The sequence below is a fragment of the Caloenas nicobarica genome, chromosome 1 (assembly GCF_036013445.1).
Source record: "Caloenas nicobarica isolate bCalNic1 chromosome 1, bCalNic1.hap1, whole genome shotgun sequence".
Classification (NCBI taxonomy): domain Eukaryota; kingdom Metazoa; phylum Chordata; class Aves; order Columbiformes; family Columbidae; genus Caloenas; species Caloenas nicobarica.
Genome location: NC_088245.1, coordinates 203,298,820 through 203,318,879, shown reverse-complemented (window position 1 = coordinate 203,318,879; position 20,060 = coordinate 203,298,820). Strand labels below are relative to the sequence as shown.

General features: G+C 44.7%; 1 protein-coding gene across 1 annotated transcript in view; it reads right to left on the bottom strand.

Moving 5' to 3' along the window:
- The window catches only part of MAML2 (mastermind like transcriptional coactivator 2), a 221,333-nt gene that overhangs the window by 73,683 nt on the left and 127,590 nt on the right, over positions 1-20,060 (bottom strand). The gene's annotated exons all lie outside the window — the stretch shown is intronic.

The following is a 20,060-nucleotide window of genomic DNA, read 5'->3' as shown; positions in this document are numbered from 1 at the left end:
GAAGGAGAAGAGGTTCATGGCCCTGTCCACCTGATGCACGCTCCTCTGCACACTACCCCTGCACACAAAACAAAGCTGTAGTCCCATGAACTGAAAAGTTTGGGCTGGTGCAGGTGCCTTCAAGTAGAACTGCTTTGATTTCAGAAACACGGTTTGTACAGGAACAGATAACTCTTGAACAAGCAGAGCTGTCATGTCTTTAGCTCTGGACATGAGCGGCGCGCACCAAGCACTGGACGCGGTGAACACGCAGCCCTCGCCCCGTTGGCACACACGCTGTCACTGTCAGCTGTGAGCAATGTCAGGGAACTCGCAGGGAAACATGGTTCACCTTCTGCCATTCTGCACCTGGGCAGAAGTGCACCGGCCTTGGAGGCAACAGGACAACGTCATCTGGCAAATACCTGTGTGTGCCAGTGAGGAAACGGCGCCCGTACAAACCGCGATACCTTGGGAGCCTGTGATGGGCACAGGGAACACTGAGAACTCTAATCTTCCAGTTAAGTGAGGAAGGATGATTCATGAGATCTTCAAATCACATCCTTTGTATCATGCTATTTCAAGTACAGAAGTCCATGGACACCTAACACTGTTGTGGTCCCCATTACCCTCAACTTCAGGCTTATCTATAGGTAAGAGCTCTTCCCAGATAACTCCAGGCATGAACACTTTTATTCTGGTGTGAATATCAGGGAGCTGCTTGAGAAGAGCTCAACCGACAAATATATATATTTCCTCAGTACTCACCTATCCTTCCATTGCATCAGCAGGTCACTGAGTTTACCCTTCAAAGTAACACTTGTAATTTCTCCCTCTGACATTGCAAATCTCATCTCATATCTCAAGTTAAGTTTCCAGCATAGCTTTTGAATCACAGATTCATGTTTTCATTTCATAAGGACAGACAGGCTGGTGTCTAGTTCTACAAGTCCTCAGACCCTGTGCCTTCAAGAGTAACCAATTGTCATTAGCTGTCCCCTATGGGGGACATTTTGGGTGGTCGCTTGTGAAGTGCACAGCCTGTCTTTGGTTAGCGTGTTCCTTCTGACACATGAGTCACTGTACTTTCCTTTGCAGAAAGAAACGGTAAGCTGCACTTCCTTTTCCCATCATCTTTGCTGTCAGTGCGTTTATTAGAAATCATTCTCTTGCCCCCAGATTTGTCTTCCTGGGAAATGGGGAAGTCCCCAGCTCATCAGCATGTTTTGCTTTCAGATGTGCTGCTCACAGAAAGGCTGAACAGATAATTAATAAATATAACCTCTGCATATGTTTGTCCTTTATGTGGTTAATATGCCTTTCTGAGTTAATTTTGGTTTTGCTTGAAATTTTGAATCAGAGGGAGCTGTTTAAAATGTCTTCACATTTTCAGAGCACCTGCACCAGGCCTTCTGATACAATTTAAAATGCAGGTGTTGTGCTGTGCTGTGCGTAGTAGCTGCTTTTCTTCTGCATTTGAGCTCGCTGCTAGCGGAGACGGGTGAGCTGTAGTTTGCTTGGTGACATGCACAACTCAGCAGCAGAGCCAGGGAGAGCATCATGATCTCCAGACACATCCCTTAACAAGCGTTCCCCCCCTTGACATGGGCTGGGGGACTCCTGGGTTCATGACATCTGCGCTGCTATCGTGCCTACCAAAAAAAGGCACTACGCATTTCTGAAGAAGTAACAAGTTCTGGCTTATGGCATCTCCCCCAAACCATGCAAACACTCCCGTCTGAATGCTGACAACACCTTGGTCAATAAATGTCCCCACCTTAAAGCAGTAATGAGACTGAGTGAGGCTGCAAAGGTGCAGGGGACTCTTGGGAGACTTCACCGAGGCTGCTGAAAAGGTCCCACTTTCACATCCCCCATGAGCCATGGGTGTGGAGGGCAAGGGCATGGGAAGGACATGGCAACCCACAGGGATGAAGACCCTGCCCCTCCTTGCATCGCGCTGTTACCAATTTTGTGTCACAGTGATTCTCAGGGGACCAGTCTGTGTTTGTTCAGTGAGACAAGCAGTGTCCATCACAGTCTTGGTATTTCATCCAAGCACTGTTGCCTGTGGGGCTCTGCTGCCCCAGCATTACTCCTGTTTCGTTTTCAGAAAGGAGCAGACCAGGATTTGATCACTCAAATCTTTGCAGTTTTCTAGCAATCACATTTTTCAACTTCTGATTGAAAGTCGGTACTCAAGCCCTGTTCCACAAGAAAAGCAGACACTTCAGAGGGTAAAAAAAAAAATGTTTGCCAGATTTTTGGCTCCATCTCTTCCAATTTGCAAGCTAGGACTGATTTGGGTCAGTAAAAGTAAACCAAAAGTTCCTGTAACACACAGGCACGTTCCTCAGATCAAACAGGCTCGCGATGACACATCTCAAACTACTTGAACTGCGCAACACTGAAAGGCTCTGCGAAGGGAAATGAGTGACATGTCAGCAAGCGGGAGAGGAGGAAGCCCTCCTTGCACAGCTCCATCCCACAGGCAGGTGGGCAGCACCCTAGGAACCATCAAAGAGAACATCCATTTCCTCCCAGCCTCTGTTATTTAAGACCTTTTGCTGAGCAGTCTCTGGTGATTCAGCATGTGTTCACGTACTTAGAGCGAGGGACTGCTGGATGCACTGATTTTCTGAAGTTAAAACCTCACAGGCTAAGCCTCTGGAGATCACGTTTGCAAGACGGTGCAGTGCTGTTACTGGCCAAACAGCTCAGGGACGTTAACTCCAGAGCAAACTCTAGAGGTGACTTGGTCTAAATGACCCAGTGAGACACCACGTCCTGTGCAGAGGGACAATTAATTTCTATTTACAACTTATGCTGAGTCTTAACAGGGATTTGAGGCAGCTTCTTCTCTGATGCTCCCTGACACTAGGACAAATCAGCAGGAGTTCCACCCAGCTAATAATTAGGGCTCATCAAAATCTGCTATCAAATTATTTATCTTTTTTGGGGAAAAAAAAGGCACTTTTGCTTCACCTTTCTTTTGGATTATTTTTTTTTACTAAATGTTGACCTAGAGGATCTTGCTGAAAATTGATTATTTTTTTCCTGGCTCAAAAGTTTTTTCAGAAAATAGAAACAAAAACCTCTTTGGTGCAAAAGCACAATTTGTCAATGAGAAATTTTAGACATCGTTTTCTCCAAAATATTCATATTTAATAATATATTAATCATATCTTCGATCCATTTCTGACATTACCCATGTGCATTCACCTTGTATTCCTTTCCACAGGGACTGTCCAATATGGCCAAGAAGAGAATTCACATGTGGCAGCAGGAAATGAGAAGAGTATCTGGTTTCACTTTCATTTAAAGTCTTACTTTTTGTGCACTTCATGCAGCTTCTTCAGTTAGAGTGCCTTTGCAATTTGCTTTTTGCTTCATTTAGCAACGTGTAGGAGCTCAGAGCTTGACAGAAGTCCTAGGTTAACCATCCAGCAGCCTTGAGTTTCACAGCTCTCAGGACAAGTAAAACACAGCCTGTCCCTCTGACTTGCCCGACTATCTCCAGAGTGCCTGCAGATTTCAAAAAAAATTCATTTCCTAGTGCAACCCATCCTTGGCCTTGTGCAGAGGTGTTAGTAACACATCTGACTGTCATGCCAAAATGTTTATAGGTATACACTTAAGACCGGACCAAAACACCAAAATGCTCCAAGCAAACTACAGAGAAAATATCAGCGTGATAGTTTTAAGTCTCCACTAACCCTTATTAGCTGGAGACGTAAAAGGAAGATCTCCTGCCACCTTTGTTCTCCCATCTCTCATGTTTTCCTAGTGAGGTCTGCAGCTTTCTTAGCTTGTGTAGTGCAACAACAGGGACGAAATTCATAACATGCTGCTGACTTAAACCCCAAGCGATTATCACACTTGGTTTGTGAAGCAGGCAGCGTGGCAGCAGTAGCGATTCATGTGGAGTAATACTTCTGATATTAAAAAAGCAGCTTTGGATTTTATGCTTTTAATATAGAAGCAGCAGACAAATCTACTTTAAAAGGTCTCTTTTGAATTTCCTAGACTTTCTCACAATATGTGCTGACCGTATCTATGGATGCGCCGTAAACAAAATCCTTCATGTTTCTGTGGAGGGGAAGGGGTAAAGGAATTACATGAAAAATACAGAAAATATTTGAACAATGAAAGTGGCCAAAAAAACCCCAACAAACCTCATTCCAGAGGCGGAAAACCTACTGAATGCTACTTCTTATTTATGCTGTGAAAGCACCTTTGTATCCCAGGGCTGGACCCTTTGGCCAGACATGGTGGCCATGGTGGCCACCACCAGCTGCAGAGCCACTGAGGCACCTGGGGGTGGCATGAGGATGAGGAGGGGCCACTGCCCTGAGCTGCCACCTCTGGGGCCACCACAGGTCCTAATGCCATGATCACACGCACACCCTCATGGCCTGGTTCTGACTACAGACACACTTTTTAGGAACAGGCAAAAGGGCTCCCATTACCACTTTTTCTATGTATCTTCTGAAATCTGGTGTCTCTGGCTGTTCCTACTCCTCCCCACACCCACATCAGGTTCACCCTGACATCTCTCCTGAAGATCTCAACAGCATGGTCCTCTGCTGAGCACCTCTCCCCAGCCTCTCTGCGCTGCACTTTCTCTGCACAGCAAGAGGGTATTTATTTTTAATCTTTTGTCTTCATTTGCAGCTTCCACCTGACACGGCTGAGAATGCAAGCGTGACAGATGCCTTCAGAGAGATTTTAGCACTGCAAGTTCAGAAAGTCCAACCTGCTGGATGATGCTGATCTGGGAAACAACATTCATTTTTCATGCAGGACTGCGTGACAGAGCGGAGGCCCTGGGCACAATGGGGAGCAGCGCCGAGAGCTGGTGTGTCCACACGGCACCGTGGCTGGGTCAAGGTGGTCCTACCACGGTTGCAAAGACCTGCGCGAGAGTAGCAGATGCTGTTTCCCGCTCCAGCCTGGGTTTCACAGGTTCAGCTCCAGGTGCCTCCTCTTCTTCATGCTCCTACATGCCACCCGCTCCGAGCGTGTCTGCAGGAAGGGACAAACCACTTGCTCCGGGCAGCGAGGAAGAGGAGCAGGTGCCTTCAGCCCCACATGGCTGGTGAGCACGGCAGCCCGAGCCAGCACACCTCCACCCTGCCCCACTCCTCTCCCATTTAATTAATCACTCCCCAGGCCGCTCCGCTCACAAGGAGCAAGGTTTGCTGCCGTGAGGGGTTTGCTTTGCACATCCCAAACCTTCCTGCCACCCATCCCTGTCTGTGATCGCAAGAGATTTGGGGACAGACTCGGTGTCCATACAGGATCTCTAGCACTGGCAGCCTCATTCTGGTTGATCCTTAGGCATAAGCGCCACTGTCAATCATAACGTTGATTGAGAGGTGACGCAAGTTTTTCTCCCTGTTTACTGTAGTGAAAGTGCTACTAAAATGGAATTTATGGTAACAAATAAGGATGTTCCTTGGCTGACAAGTATCCACTTAATTCTCATTAGCTGGAAATAAGGCTGGAATAGTAATCAGTATGTTAGAAATCCCACAATTTACCTTCGCTTATGGAAAAATTACATATCTTGCCAACTGAACATACCAACCTAAAAATGCATCTATATTATTCACAGTGTACTGCCTAGAAATATAACGTCAGGGCTTTGGTCCAAGTTGCTGAAGCACAACAATTATATTCTTTATGCAGATTTTACATCTGATGGATTATAAAATATCATGTCTAGCCACAGTCTTTTAGAAGAATAGGAACACAGAGAAACAATAGCACTTTAACTAGGTCAAGATTGCTAATCAGAATGTAGCAGTCATTACTGTGTGCAAAACAAACAGGCATGAAAGATCTGTATTTCTTATCCTGCAAGCTGTGTATTTGTCTTCTGGATAAGTCTTTTCTGTTCTGTTCCTTTTTTTTTTTTTAAGATCCTTTTCAACCATGAATAAATTAACAATCACTTTATGTGAAATCTACAGAAATTTATGTCAATGTTTATTACCATGAAACGTGGAACAAAGCATAATGCAACCTGAGCTTTGGGAAATGCGACTGCTTAACTGATCCTATCCTGATGAGAAGGAAATATCAAATGCATTAAAAATGTTGACAGGATGATCAGGCATGTAAAAGAGGTCATCCAACACCACCCTCCACATTGTTTACCAGTTTCATAAGTCAGCTTAAAGTATTAAAAACACATACTGTCTTGCACAGGAAGCTCCTAATCCTTAAAAATGTGACTGCTGTTATTTGATTTGCCTTTTAGAGATCAATAGCATAGCAGATTTCACCTAAAGAGAGACTGCTGAGAGCAGTCTGGTCCTGGTTTTCTGCCCAGCATCACTTCCAAACTGGTTGCGCGGAGGCTTTTTAACTTCATTAGAGCACATATTCATGCCCACACATGGGCTTTTATTACCTGTCTAAGCACCTATCTCCTCTGCAACACTCTGTATCAAAAGTTCAATAAATGGAGGAAGACAGCAGCTATCCATCCAGCCTTGGAAAATAAGGAAATATTTAGACTGTTTCTCTCTTCCTGCAAATCAGTGTGTCACACAGGACACTCATACCAACTGTCTGGCCTTGAGGTCTTCTGCAGGGTAAGTTACAGTTCACAGGAGATACAGTCATCACTTCTCGATTGGAAAAAAGAGAACTTTTCGGCATATCACCCAGTCACGCTTCCAGCATTGCCTCTATCAGCCAGGACGAGGAGGGCCAGGTTCAATAAGAACCGCCTCTCACCGCTGCATCAACTGAGACTCTTAATGAGCAACTACCAAAATGGCTTCTTGTTAGGAGGAAGGAGTCCTGATCCCCCGCCAAAAACTCCAGTGGAGAAGTGATATTTAGGACCAAATCAGGCCTGTGGGAAGAGAAGGTTGCTACACTTGATCGATGGCTGGGTTTGACCTGTGTTATAATAGCATCTTCTCCCTACCTCTCCCCATCATGCATGTTCACCCCATTAAAAAGGACATAAAGTAAAAGCAGTATTTAATAGCCATTTTCAAAACCTCCAGCTTAAATATGCCAAGTGCGCCCACCAAAAGTTTGACATATATGACCAGAACACGCAAAAATTTAGAGGGTTTTGAAGGCAAGTAACAACACTGATTTAAGAGCTTTGAAGATACTTCTATGAAGAGAATGGTCAATAGAAGGGACAAATCGAAGAGAAAATTATGAAAGTTTATATAATAAGACTGTGACAGATTAACTGCAGAACAAGTGAGTATTTAGCAATCCAAATGAAATTATAAACTTCTTCTTCCAATGTGGATAGAGTCTGAGGAACTACATGGCAGATCCAGAGCTCAGCAAGATCTAAAGAGAGACTGAGCATTTGTTTGGAAACGGGAAGATGCTGACTTATGAAAGGTGATGATAAAATATTTAGAAGGGGTGTGACATATTAAACATCAAGGTTCAAACCAGTCTATGGTTCGTGGGAACTGGCTAAAGTTGTTGGTGAACAGGTGAGAAAGAGTTAAGAGGGAAGAGTAGTGGTTTTTGCAGGCCTGTCAAGGTGATCGTGTATCTTCCCCAATACATTTGTCACTGCTATCAGTGAGATGCCACAAGGGTTTAGAAAGGGCACGTCTGGCCATGTTTCAGAAGTCCTGTATTTTCAACACTTTAGAAGTCTGGAAGAAAACTGTAAATATGGAAGTAATTTGACCAGTATCTAAATGTTTACTACTAATTGTACTCCTGAGTTTCAATACTAGCCCAAAAACACAGACAGAATGACACAACAGGAATGAATAGTAAAAATCAGTCTGAGACAATGGAAGATCATTAGCAGGTTACAGGACTTCGAATGCATTGTTGCCTCGGACTAGCACATATTGCCGTTCAGGTGATTTTTCATTATTTGGTCTTTCTTTGAGTACCATCTTGATTATTTTTATGAGAAGGTTGAAAGAATCTAAACCCAAGAAAATGGCTGAAGAGGGTGAATGGAAATTTCTGGAAACAAGCAACCACCCAGGAAGGAATGCTCTAGGAGCTGGAAAAGGCCAGCGTAGATGGAGGAGACCAGGAGCACTATGGGATAAGGAAAAGGCACCTAGAAGCTAAAAACAACCTCAACTATTCAGGTACTGAAAAGCTTACAAGATCATGCTAAAAAGGGATGTGAGAAATGACAAGCGGAATGGAGAGGATGAGTGAAATATGTTTGCACAAGCAGATAAGTCAAATGCATGGATATGTCTTTGAAGAAAGTGAAAATAAGTTTTCTGGCTTTCTTTTTCTCTCTGATTAGCAAAGAGAATATTTGATAGTATGGAGCATCCAGCAAAAGCTTGGCTTTTGCAAAAAGATTTGCTTTGGCAAAAGGAGATGACATTGCAATAGGATTCATGTCTCAAGCTGTTGATTCTGAACCAGACACCACCATCACATGCTTTGAAATGTAACATCAAACAGTGTTACACTGGTCACTGAATATGGTAGGAATCACAGAATCGGAGAATGGTTGGGGTTGAAAGGGGCCTCTGGAGATCATCTAGCTCAACCCACCTGCTAAAGCAGGTTCACCAGAGCAGATCACACAGGAATGTGTCCAGGTGGGTTTGAATGTCTCCAGAGGAGACTCCACAACCTCTCTGGGCAGCCTGTTCCAGGGCTCTGGCACCTCAAAGTAAAGAAGTTTCTCCTCATATTCAGATGGGACCTCCTGTGCTTCAGTCTGAGGTATATGATGACACAATCTGGTGCAGAGAAGGGATAAAAGAGGGAAAGAAAACGTGAGAGCCGTGCCTTGGCCTGTCCGTGGGACACAGCCTCAATGGCAGCGCCCTCAGCAACCCTCAGATGGACTGAGAGGCTCCTGGACACAGAGCCAAGGCGGGACTTGCAAACCTCCACAGTGAGGAGACGACACAGTTTGCACACCACAGCGTCTCATCCCTTTGTCCTGCCCCTCTGCAGCAAAGCCCCGCTGCCGAGCACACGCCGGGGTCTGTGGCCTGGAGCAGCAATGCTGCTGACTGAGCTTGTCAGCGCAACCCTCTGCTGCGAGCACCCGTGTCTCCGCAGCCATCCAGTCTCCTGGTCTCCAGAGCCTTTGTACTGAATGCCTTTATCCTGACTGCAGCTTTCTTCAAGGAGATTGTTGGTCCTGAACTCCTCACCAAGTCCCACGAGACACAGTGGGATGCTCAGTAGCTGATGAAGATGCTTCTGGTAGTTCCGGGCGGGAGCCCATCCCCGCCAGCTACGCATTACATCTGCTGTGGTGATAAACCCACAAAACTGTCAGGTATTTTTGGCCACTATGATAGTTTTCAGTGAATGGGACACAAGTGGATTCACTACAATTGATGCTTCCTATATGCTGTATTTCCGATGTACACCAATCACCTGCTGAGTTAATTCATGCAAACAGAAACAGCGCTGAAAAAGGAGCAGCTCTAGGCCTCTCAAAGCTAATGGCCATTCTCAAAGTCGTATTTTCCTCTGCAGTAGCCTTGAGTCAATTGTGATCACTGACTTCAAAAATTCAAATTGAGAAAAATTCCCTGTTTGGCAACAACTGACTGGAATAGCATCTCCATCCTCACACAACACACTGTGGCAAAGGGACACACTCCTGCAAGATCCAACACAAGTACCACAACCATGGCAAGAAACAGCATTGCTTTGGCTGCACAGTGAAAATGGCTCAGCTAAGGACTCTATCGATCCCTCAACTACAACCAAGCTTTGTTGCATCAGTGCTGCATCACTTTTGTAGTCTACATGTCGATGATGCACCAGGTATGGCCAACAGCAGAACAGTTCAGCTGCTCTTCTGACTTGGATAAGAAATCCAGGCACCTACAGTAAGCACCTGCCAAGAGTCATGCAGAGGAAGCCCTTTGCAGTCACAGAGCTCCATAGCTGGGTCTCTCAAATTCCATCTCTGCAGACCACTAACACAGTAGAAAGAGAGTTCATTTGCTGCTTGTCCATTTACCAAGTTATTCACAGAAAAAAAAAAAAAAAAGTATTGTGGCAGGGGTCTCAGTGGAGAGTTCCTGAGAAGACCTTCAGGATCATAAAATGACGTAGCTGTAAAGGGACCTCTGGACATCATGTGGTCCAGGCCCTGCTAAAAGCAGAGCTACCTTCAAAGTTACCTCAGATTGCTCAGAACATTGTCCAGGCAAGTGCTGAACACATCCAAGGATGAAGACTCCACAACTTCTGCTGGCCCCATTCCAGCTCCACCATTTTTCCTTAACAAGTTAACAACTTGTGTTCCTTCGCTCCCATCCTTTTGTTGTTCACTTCTAAGATCTGGTATGTAACGGGAAAACTTTGAATGTAGAGTGAATGGGGGAAATGTATAAATTTGACTTGTCTCCATGTCAACTATATACGTGATGAGGGAGGAGGAAGAGATGAAAGCCATAAATGACAATGCATTTGAGAAACGTCAGTCTCTGTTTCTACATAGATTCCTTCAGGGAAAGCATCAGATCAGTAGCTTTTAAATGACATAAACAACCAAAGGTTTGACCAAGCAAACTGATTCTGCATCAGATGAATCAGAGTTGCTAAATGATACTTTTCCTTAAGCCTGATCTAAAGTCCTTTAAATTGACTTTGCTGGACTTTGTTTCTCTCTCCTTGATTATAAGGTTCCATGACAATGGCTTTATCTCAATATATTTTTCTGAAAAATACTCTTCATGCATTTAGACATTGTCAAACACATTAGCAACAAGCCCTGTTTCCCAGCTAAATTCCAAAAGACACCGATGCATATTCAGTGCCTCTAAAAAGCAGACATCTATTTAGGTGCCAAAATATGGATCCCAGTATACTTTAGAAAATACTAGACTGGATAAAAATTAATTTTCCATTTTGATAACTAATGTGAAACCTTTGACCTTTACAGCACCAGTTAATGGTGACTAGAAATCATTACAGTCAAAGGGCTGCAGAGCAAACTGCTACACATGAAACTCTGGAGGCAGCAGACTGGTTCCTTGTGGACAAATGACCACATCATTCTTGGTGCTAATTAGTTCCTTTTGCTCTTTGTATGCTCCCCATTCTTTCATAAGCCTTAGCTAGGAAGCTCTAGGTCAAATGTGCTCAGAGGGCATTCACTGTCTTTCCGCTCTCAGAAAGACCAACTGAAAACTCAGGGTTATCAAAGCACTTCAGTGAAACTTGGCTTGCATATTACGTAGACTAGACTTGCTTTAGCAGATACATATTTATTCTCATTTATATGAGAATATACACATTTTATAGCCTATTAAAATGTCTGCAAAAATTCAAAGAGATCTCTGTCTAGGAAAAAATGTCTTACTTTGTTTGCAGACAGACTTCTGTCTGTGGTGGTCTGTACTTTGGAAAGGCAGGACCTGAAGTCTTGTTTGGGACATGAACCAAATCTGAGCAGTCCCAGGACAGCTGTTGCTCTGGTGGGCACAGATGAGTTAAGTCTTTAGGTCACTAATCAGGCACCTTTCACACGCACTTCAAAAAACAGAGGTGGGAAAGTGTTTTGCCACGTTCCCCAAGCCAAATTCAAATTCCAGGGACCCCATATATGCTGGTATTTGTGAATCTGTACTGAAGACCGATGCCACAGTGAGCCATATTTTCTGCAGCTGTAAACAGATGCAGCTATAGTGACCTCTATCAGTGTTTTATTAAGAACCAGCCCTGAAGCCTGAAATCTGGATTATGAACCAGCATTTACTGGAAGTGCATATTGCAGCAGGAACTTTTCTTGGATGTCTATTGCAACAGACTCCTCGCTTCTTTTTGAAGTGCCTCTGGTGTTGCGGGCTTCTAATAGGGGAACACAATGGAGCTGGCAGGAAAGCAACAGCTCTTCACCAGCTCAGAAGAGCAAAAAAACCTCAGCAGTCCTTAAGGATACAGCACTGCTAGGTAACTGGGACAATGAATTAACAAGGGCTGACTTTTCCCTCCCTCTTTTCTCAAGGACAGTAAGCAACAAAATCTGGCAGGCTGAAAAGTCCCCGCTCGGAGGAGAGAGACAAAGAGGCCGGGCTGAAATTCATCGTGTCAGTTTAAAAAGGCAGAGTTTTGCATTTACACAATATGCCCATTCTTGTTCTCCTTGACTCATGGAAAAATATTGAACATCGGACAAGAATGTAGGAATGTGTCTGGTGTCTGATCTCCACAAAAATCTAAACGCCGTTTGCATTCATGTAAGAAATAAAGAGCGGCTGTCCAGGCTCCCTTCATGTGTTAAGAAAATAACAGTAGTGATAGCAATATCGTTATAATAACAGCAGTAATATAATTTTTAAAGCTGTCTGCGTAACTAGTACAAATAAAGCACGAACCCAGGCACTCCGAGCCCTTAATCCCAAACACTGCTCCGCAGAGCTTTCAAGACCATTTGCCCCTCACAAGCATCGCAAAGGCGTCTCTCCACCAACTGCATCTGAAGCCACTGTTTGTTTTCCTGGATAGCAGAGGTTAAAGCTTTTTATTACTTTTTTTTCTGACTTTAGATGCCATAATAGTTGCAGTGCCTATATTACCATCTATGGCAGACAGTCTGCGTGCCTGCCAGCTGTCAGGCAGCCTATTCATCTCCAGTTGCCTTTTGCCTACTTTCTGCAGGAGAAGAATTTCCCTCCATTTGGTTTCATGTGCTGGAGCCCTGTTCCTGCCGACCTTTCTGCTGCTTGTTTTTAAACACAGCCTGGCTTCAAGCCTGGGGGCCATGGGAGCCCACAGCCCTGAAGAATCTGTGGCTCCTATGTCTCGTGGAGCTTGCCAGATGGCCAGCAATGGCCCCGGGTCTGGGCAACATCATATAACTGGCAATATGTGACTGGGGGTTGCTGGATAAACTCAGTTGTTGACTGGAAGAAGAAGCAGCAATGGTGGCTACTCTAGGATCCCCTAAAACACCCTCCTCCTGCTTGTCCCATGGCAGAGCTGTGGAACCTGGCTACTCATCCTCTGCCTAAAACCCTTTCTTCTTTCCTCAGTTCTTCTCATCCACCCAAGGCATGTGGTCTGCATGGTGGGGATATTGGTACACATCCTGTTTTGCCACTCCAGACCCAAGTGTTCCTGGAAATCCCCTCAAGTACCCTCCAGCATCTTTAGGCACTGGCAAATCGCTAAAACATCCAATACTGTGGTATTTTACCAAAGCCTGCTTAGCAAGTAGGAGTGTGCAGGAAGAGAGAATGGGCAGGTCTCCAGGCATAAACACCAGACCCTACAATCACAGCCCTGTGCTATAACATCCTTTACCTAAACAAATCACGCTCCCTCTTAAGAGAGCCCCTGAAATCAAGAGAGGCAATGCTGATATCTGCTGGCTGCCTCTTTCTGCTCTCCAGTACATTGGTGATCCGAAAACCTGCAGACCTGCATATTTCCTGACCCACGGCATGAGCGAGTGACTCACAGGAGGTGGAGGGAGGATGAACAGCTCTGCCAGACCTTGTGACAGGGGTAAAAAAGATCACTTAGTCGCATGAGGCTTGTCAAATCGGTGTGTTTACTTTAATTTTTCCTTGTTTATTTTAATTTTTCCTAGGTGTGACCCAGCTCATGGCATCCTTACCCAGGCTATGATAAGCCTCTTGAAATTTCACTTAGAATCCCAACCCAAATGGATTGGTCTCATAGCTCACAATTATCAAGCTCCGAGTCATGAGCTGTTCTTCCTGCCATTACTGCTTTATGAAATCGCCTACAGAAAAGAAACGACACCTTAAAAAAACCTCCTTCGCACACCCCAGCCAGGAAACCCACAGGCAGAGGCATTTGCCTACCTCCCTGCTCCCTGAGGAGCCCAGGTCTAGAGCTCCTGAAGGCAACAGAAAGGCTGTTGTAGACATCAGTGTGTCTTGGACCAGGCCCCAGCTACCCACGAGAAGAGATGGGCTTTGCATCCAGATGGTTAACAGCTTTAACATACAACCGCTGCCTTATTAAATCTACAATAAATTAAATGAACACTTAAGACATTCAACTGAAAGTGCTATTGACTGTGGTAATTAAATCAAAATACCCAATTAACCACACCAGAATAGGAAATGAATATATCATGGGGCACCACTTTGTAGCATCTGAACCAATCAGATGTTGTCTATACCTTAATTTGGGCTGAAATAATTTTTAAATGGAGTTTATGATTATTTAGAGATGTATTTATATAGCATATGCACATATATATCTATATATGTGTGTATATATATATAAACAGACACATATTATACTATTATATTTAAGTCTTCTGTTTGTGCTCTTAGTCTTACATTGGCAGAGTCATACTTTTAATTCCAGGTCAGCAACCATCTTCCAAGATAAACTTGCACTTTATTAAAACATCTAAATCAGAAGGATTACAAATGTCCCACAGTGGACTTTTTTTTTACTTTATTAAGAACATTTACATGAAGGTGTCTGTAGTTTCAAAGCCATTTCAGACTGAGGCCAAAGTGAATGCTTGGCAAAAAAAAAAAAAAGAAGAAAAAATGAACCTTTTTTCTCTTTGTTTGGCCTGTGCTGTCAGGTCTCTGCCTGCTGCTCTAACCACAGTCACCTCAAAGCAAAAGTTTACCTTTAATTAAGACATCTGAGTGTTGGGATTCTTAGGCTCTCAACCTCCCTCCCTTTTCTCCCCCTCCTTATTTCAATCGGGAGTGGAAACTTTATCTCACCTACAAAGGTATACTTTGCCCAAATGTTGATCGATTGCAGTGATAAACCTTCACTTCTTCACTCCTGGCAAGTCTCCTGGTGGAAGCTGCTCATCCATCCCCAGGGCCAGACCCCCCCAGAAACACGGTGGTTTTGGGGCTGCCTTAGCTCGGAGGGGACCTGGGCATGGCCACTGCACCGCGCTCACCCAGAGATGTGCACGAGGCCCTGACTCTGGTGTGGCCTTTGTTTGGAGGGTTATTTGCTCTCCACAACTCACAGAACTGCAGTCTTGTAATAGCAGCACTCGAGATGACAGAAGGCCAAACCGGGTTACCGTCACTCAGCCCTACTGAGTTATTTGGGTAGTGGCAAGAGGAGTTATTTTTAATGACTTCATGTCCCAGCTTCATAGACATTAACCAGATAATGTCTATGAGTCCGCAAGTCTTAATCTTCAGCTCAGGATCCAGCAGATCCTGAGAAAACAGAGACGTGACAAGGTGGAAGAAGTCTTCCAAATTTGGGGTTTTGAGTAGGGAACACACTTCTTTCCATCTCCTCAGCCATCCCACTCATCCTGGCATTGCCACCAGCGTTGCCCCTGCCTTGCCCTGGGTGGTGACCAGGTCCCATTCCTGCCTGGTGCTCCTGATGGTTTCAGTGTCTTGATGCTCAAGGGACAAAGCTGGGGCAGGTGGCTCCCCTTGATGAAGCTGGACCCTATGTCCCTGTGGGACTGCGTTGAGAGGCTGGATCCGGCAGTTTGGATACTGCTGTCCTCCACCCAGGCCATGGAGCTGACAAAGGCAGAGGTGACCCTACTGTGGTTCTGTAGTGTTTCAGAGGGCCCATACAGATACCGTTTCTGTAGGTCTCCTCTTTGCTTTGGTCATGTCTCCATTTTGGCCATTTCCATATGTACTCTGGACCAAACTGATCTCTTATTGTTCCTCTCCTCATAAGTGGAATTGCAGCCCCTGTGGCCCTCTGCCACTGTTTATGCTGGCAGAGACAAGTGGATATTGGCAGGCAAACTTGGATGGGATTCACACAGTGAGAGGGCAGGGGGGGAAGAAAGGGCACACTGTGGCCCTCAGTGCCTTCGCTTGCCTTGCAGAGCATGCCTGTGGACAAAGGGAAAGGAGGTCACAGGTGGGGTGAGAGCTCTTCTTGCTGGTCAGGAGACTGGGCTAAGGCAGGTTTTGAAATGCTTAGATCTGAAAGATACCTTAGATCTTGGTAGGTATCTGTAAGACCTGTTCTGTCTCGATGCAAGATGCTCAGCTGGTCCCAGAAGCTTTCTTCTGTTCATCTGACAACACCACTGGATATATTGTGATGTCCACTGTACCTTGTGAAGGAGAGGTCATACAGCCATGTTCAAAACATGCTGGAGAAGATGCCTCAGGCTTCAAAACACGTGGCCAAGCTTGAGCAGCAGGAGAGGCAGGAGAAACAAGGCTGCTGTTGACCAAGGTGGCCCACCTTTATGCCTGTGAGATGCCCAGTTAAACCAGCTCCAACTGAAGTCAACAGAAAACTCATATCAGGCCCCAAGGCCAGTCCTTGCTGCATCAGAGCCTAAAAGAAGAACCTGGCCCAGACTGTCTGGCTACTATTCAAAATGGCTCTTAGTTATAAAGAACAAATTGTAAGTTCTCATGTAATGTCCCTGGCAGAATCCAAACTTGTAAAAGAAAAGCCTGTAAACATCATTCCCACTCAGGAACTGTTCAGTGTTATTTTCTGACCCCGATGCACTTTGACATATCGCAGAACTACGCAGGTTGAATCTCACCCTCTCCATCCTGAATGACAAATTTCAAAAGGTTTCTCTCCTTTTCTTTCCCTCATTGCCTAATACAAAGAAACAACTCATTTTGCTCATGTAGATCTAAAATGGTGACGTACAGCTTAGAAAAAGTCAAGTACAACAGGGAGATTATGAGTAAAAGCAGTTTGTGAGCTCCCATCCCGCATTTACCTGCAGCGAGGAGGGGTCCCCAAGCCCGTACCCTGCACTGAGCCCCAGGGCTCGGCCTGAGGGATTTGTTTATATGCCGGAGGAACAAAGTAATGTCACGGAAATTCTGCAAATGGCTTTGCTGAATTTTACTTTTGCATTTTCCAGCTCTTAGTTGAAAGGAAGCACAGCTTCTCCGAACCTGAATTCTCCTCTGCTGGCAGATTATTTATTAAACAGTGATGGTAGGCTGAAGCTGTTTTCACTTAAGAACAGTTCGTTCAAAGCCTAACAGAGCAGCAGAGTTGCCATAGTTACCTGAGCAAGCCCTCAGCACAGCACAGTTCCTTCCTACAACCCAAGAGTTTAGGTCAACTTGCAAGTTTGTCAGACAAAGCTTAATGATTTGCTATTTCATGCAAGTGAATTGCATACACCACATGAGAAGGCAATGTGCAAATGATGGACAGCGTTGCCCCCCATGCATTTTTTTTTGCCGATCCAAGAAGGTGGTGGGGTTCACACCAGCTGGAAATTCTGCAGGGTATCTGGACAGCTGGGGAGGAGCTTGGAGTAAAAACACTTTTAGATCTTGGCAGTAGTTTCATCCATCCAATCCAGCCCATCATTAACAGCTTCTGTACAGCACTGCTCTTCCGCTAGGGGCTGTAAAAATGAACAAAACCTTTGTTCAACCTAAACTTCCTTTCCTTGTCTGCTGTTCCTGCAGACTTTCCATTCTAGTGGTCCTATTGTTTCACTTGGAAATGTCAGGGAGCTGCACAGCATGCCCATTTTATAAGGAATATGTTCCATTTTAGAAGGCCAAAATCGTACACTGTGTTGTTCCACAATTAATTTACTTGAAACTTGCTTGGGCTCATTATGGCTTGTCTGAAATGGCCTTCTTTCTTTCTGTCTTTTTTTTTTTCTTTTTTTAGACCCCCACATCTGTATTTAGATTGGTAGCTACCACAGGCACGAGCTTTGCACCTGAACAAATAGGATTGCTGAGGACAAGATTAGTTCCTTTGTACTGGCCGATTTGGACACTGGGCATCTCAATGAATGGGCATTTTGCTTTTGAGCATCCCTTACTGGAAGAAGCAAAAAAAGAGTAAATACCCTGATTGTATCATCTGTTAAGTGGGTCATTCCTACAAAGGTGACTGGAAAATCTGCCTTCTTACTCATAGTTTCCTTCAGTTCTCCTTGCTGTAGCACTGGAGAGAGCAAAAGGGAGAAGAATGTGAGTAGAGACTTAATTCTCCTGAGAACCTGGTGAAGTTGGGCAAGCCACAAACTGGCAGTCATACATCACCATACTGCCCAGGTTTCCATATTGCTCTGTCCTTTTCACGTCTCAGCCTCTTCCCCCAGCAGCTTTTAATCACAGTTTCAGGCCTAAGTACATCCCTGCCAATCAACACAACTGCAATTTAACTTGAAAGTGGGTGATGTGAGCACAGCAAAAAGTAGTCACATACTCTGACCACTTCTGTCATTAATAGCGTAAGTTTTGTGAGACCACATTGGTGTGTCTTGCTAAGGGGCTGTGGCATGGGATGGATAATGTTGCTGACCTGGGACCAAAGACTCAGAAGGATTTAGGCCCCTAAATCCTACTCAAAATCAATGGGGATTAAGTGTCAAAGCCAAGCAGCTGTCTAAACTCCTCTGGAAGATCTGAGGCTGAGTTAGAAGGTGCCCACTCAAGCAGTCCTGCTCGCCTGCACTTCCCTTTCTGACCATATGGTTGACGTGCATTTTAGAAGGTTTGGGTTTAGGTAGGCGTGGTGCCATTCAAGTTGAAGATAGGAAAGAGGAACAGGGGACAGAGAATAAAAGAGTAAATAATGAAGCAAGGAGGTAAGGATGAGAAGGAAACACGACAGGGATAGAAAACCAGAAAGAAAAGTGAAGATGATGGGAAGTTTGGATGGGAAAGGAAAGGAGCAATCTAAGGGACATGAAAAAAGAAGGAAATTATCCACCTGGGAGAAGGAGGAAGAGGAGAGTGACAAAAACTGACAGTATATGATGTAGTCTGAGGAATATTAGAGAACAGAAAACATTGAAGGAAGAGATCTGCACTGGCATCCCAGGGAACTAGAGAAGAAAGGAAAGATGAATGAAGCAAAGGAACAAAGCACTGCAGGCCTGAGACGCTGTTTCTCTGTTTTGTGGCAGCAGGTCCCCATGCCCTCAAGCCATCTCATACATGAAGTTGTTTGTCACTATGAACCTTTGCAGGATGCACCCACGTTATGATCTAATTTTAAGTATGATGGTTTTATAGTTCCTAGGTGTATGATTGGCACGGGGGACATTTGATCACCAGAGACAATAAGCATGGAAAAGCACGGTGCCATTCACGTTCTGATTGCTTAGGGTCTTTGCATCTCCCTCCTCACCCCGCCGACACTAGGCCAGTTCCAGTCGGATCTGACAGACTGGCAGGAGTCTCAGAGAAGCAAAGCTCTTAACACACTGCATGAAAACTAGCAGCTGGGAAGAGGAGAACATCCAACCTGGGGTGCAGACAAGAGAAGGGCTGGTTGAACTCAGCCGTATTTGTTCAGCAGAGGCTGGCACAGTTACAGATTGACCCAGCTGGCTTCTGACATCTGCCCGGTGAGGATGTTACAGGACACAGGAGAAGGAGCTGGCTGCATTGTGGTTGGTAAGAAAAAGCAATATAAAGGGACAATGACTCAAATCTGTAAGAAACCCAGCTGCTTTTTCTGTTCTTTTATCATCTCAATTTTTAGAGGTAAATTACCCTGGATGATTTGGGCCATAAAAGCTTTTGAGTCATCTTCACTATTTAGCTGTGAAAGATGAGACAGTTCAGTTCAAATCACTCATCTGAAGGCATGTTAAATAATTAACAGTATATGGTCTGCAATGCTATTTACCATCCCACAGGGCTCCTAGTCCTCTGACCTTGTAACAGCCTTATTTCATAAACAATGCTCCGCAGGACTGCACACTGACAAAACTTCTTAAAATAAGGAACTGTAATTCAATATCGGCCTAATCAATATATGCGGTGGAGCAGGTAGTTTGTGCCGGTTCTTTTGGGCCTCAGATAAATAGAGTGAGTTAAACAATAGGCAAAAAATGCAGAGGAAAGAAAGGGAATGCAGTATACGCCGGTGCCAAAGCTTGAATACATTCATACAATGTAGTAAACTAAGGTCACTGCCTTTGTTAAGAAAATCTTGGCAAATTGTATCTGCTGTAGAGGTCAGGCAATTATGTTCACAAGGAAACACAAACTTGCACGTTATTTAATGTTTCCAGCTCTGTAGTGGAGTCCTACGTCAGATTAAATATACAACATCCCTGATGAGTAATAGATACTGCTGAACACGCTGCTTTCTTACGAGCTCGGTTCTAACAGTGGTAGAAACATTTACGGCAAAGTTGTGTTTTCACTGAGAAGAGCGACCTCTTT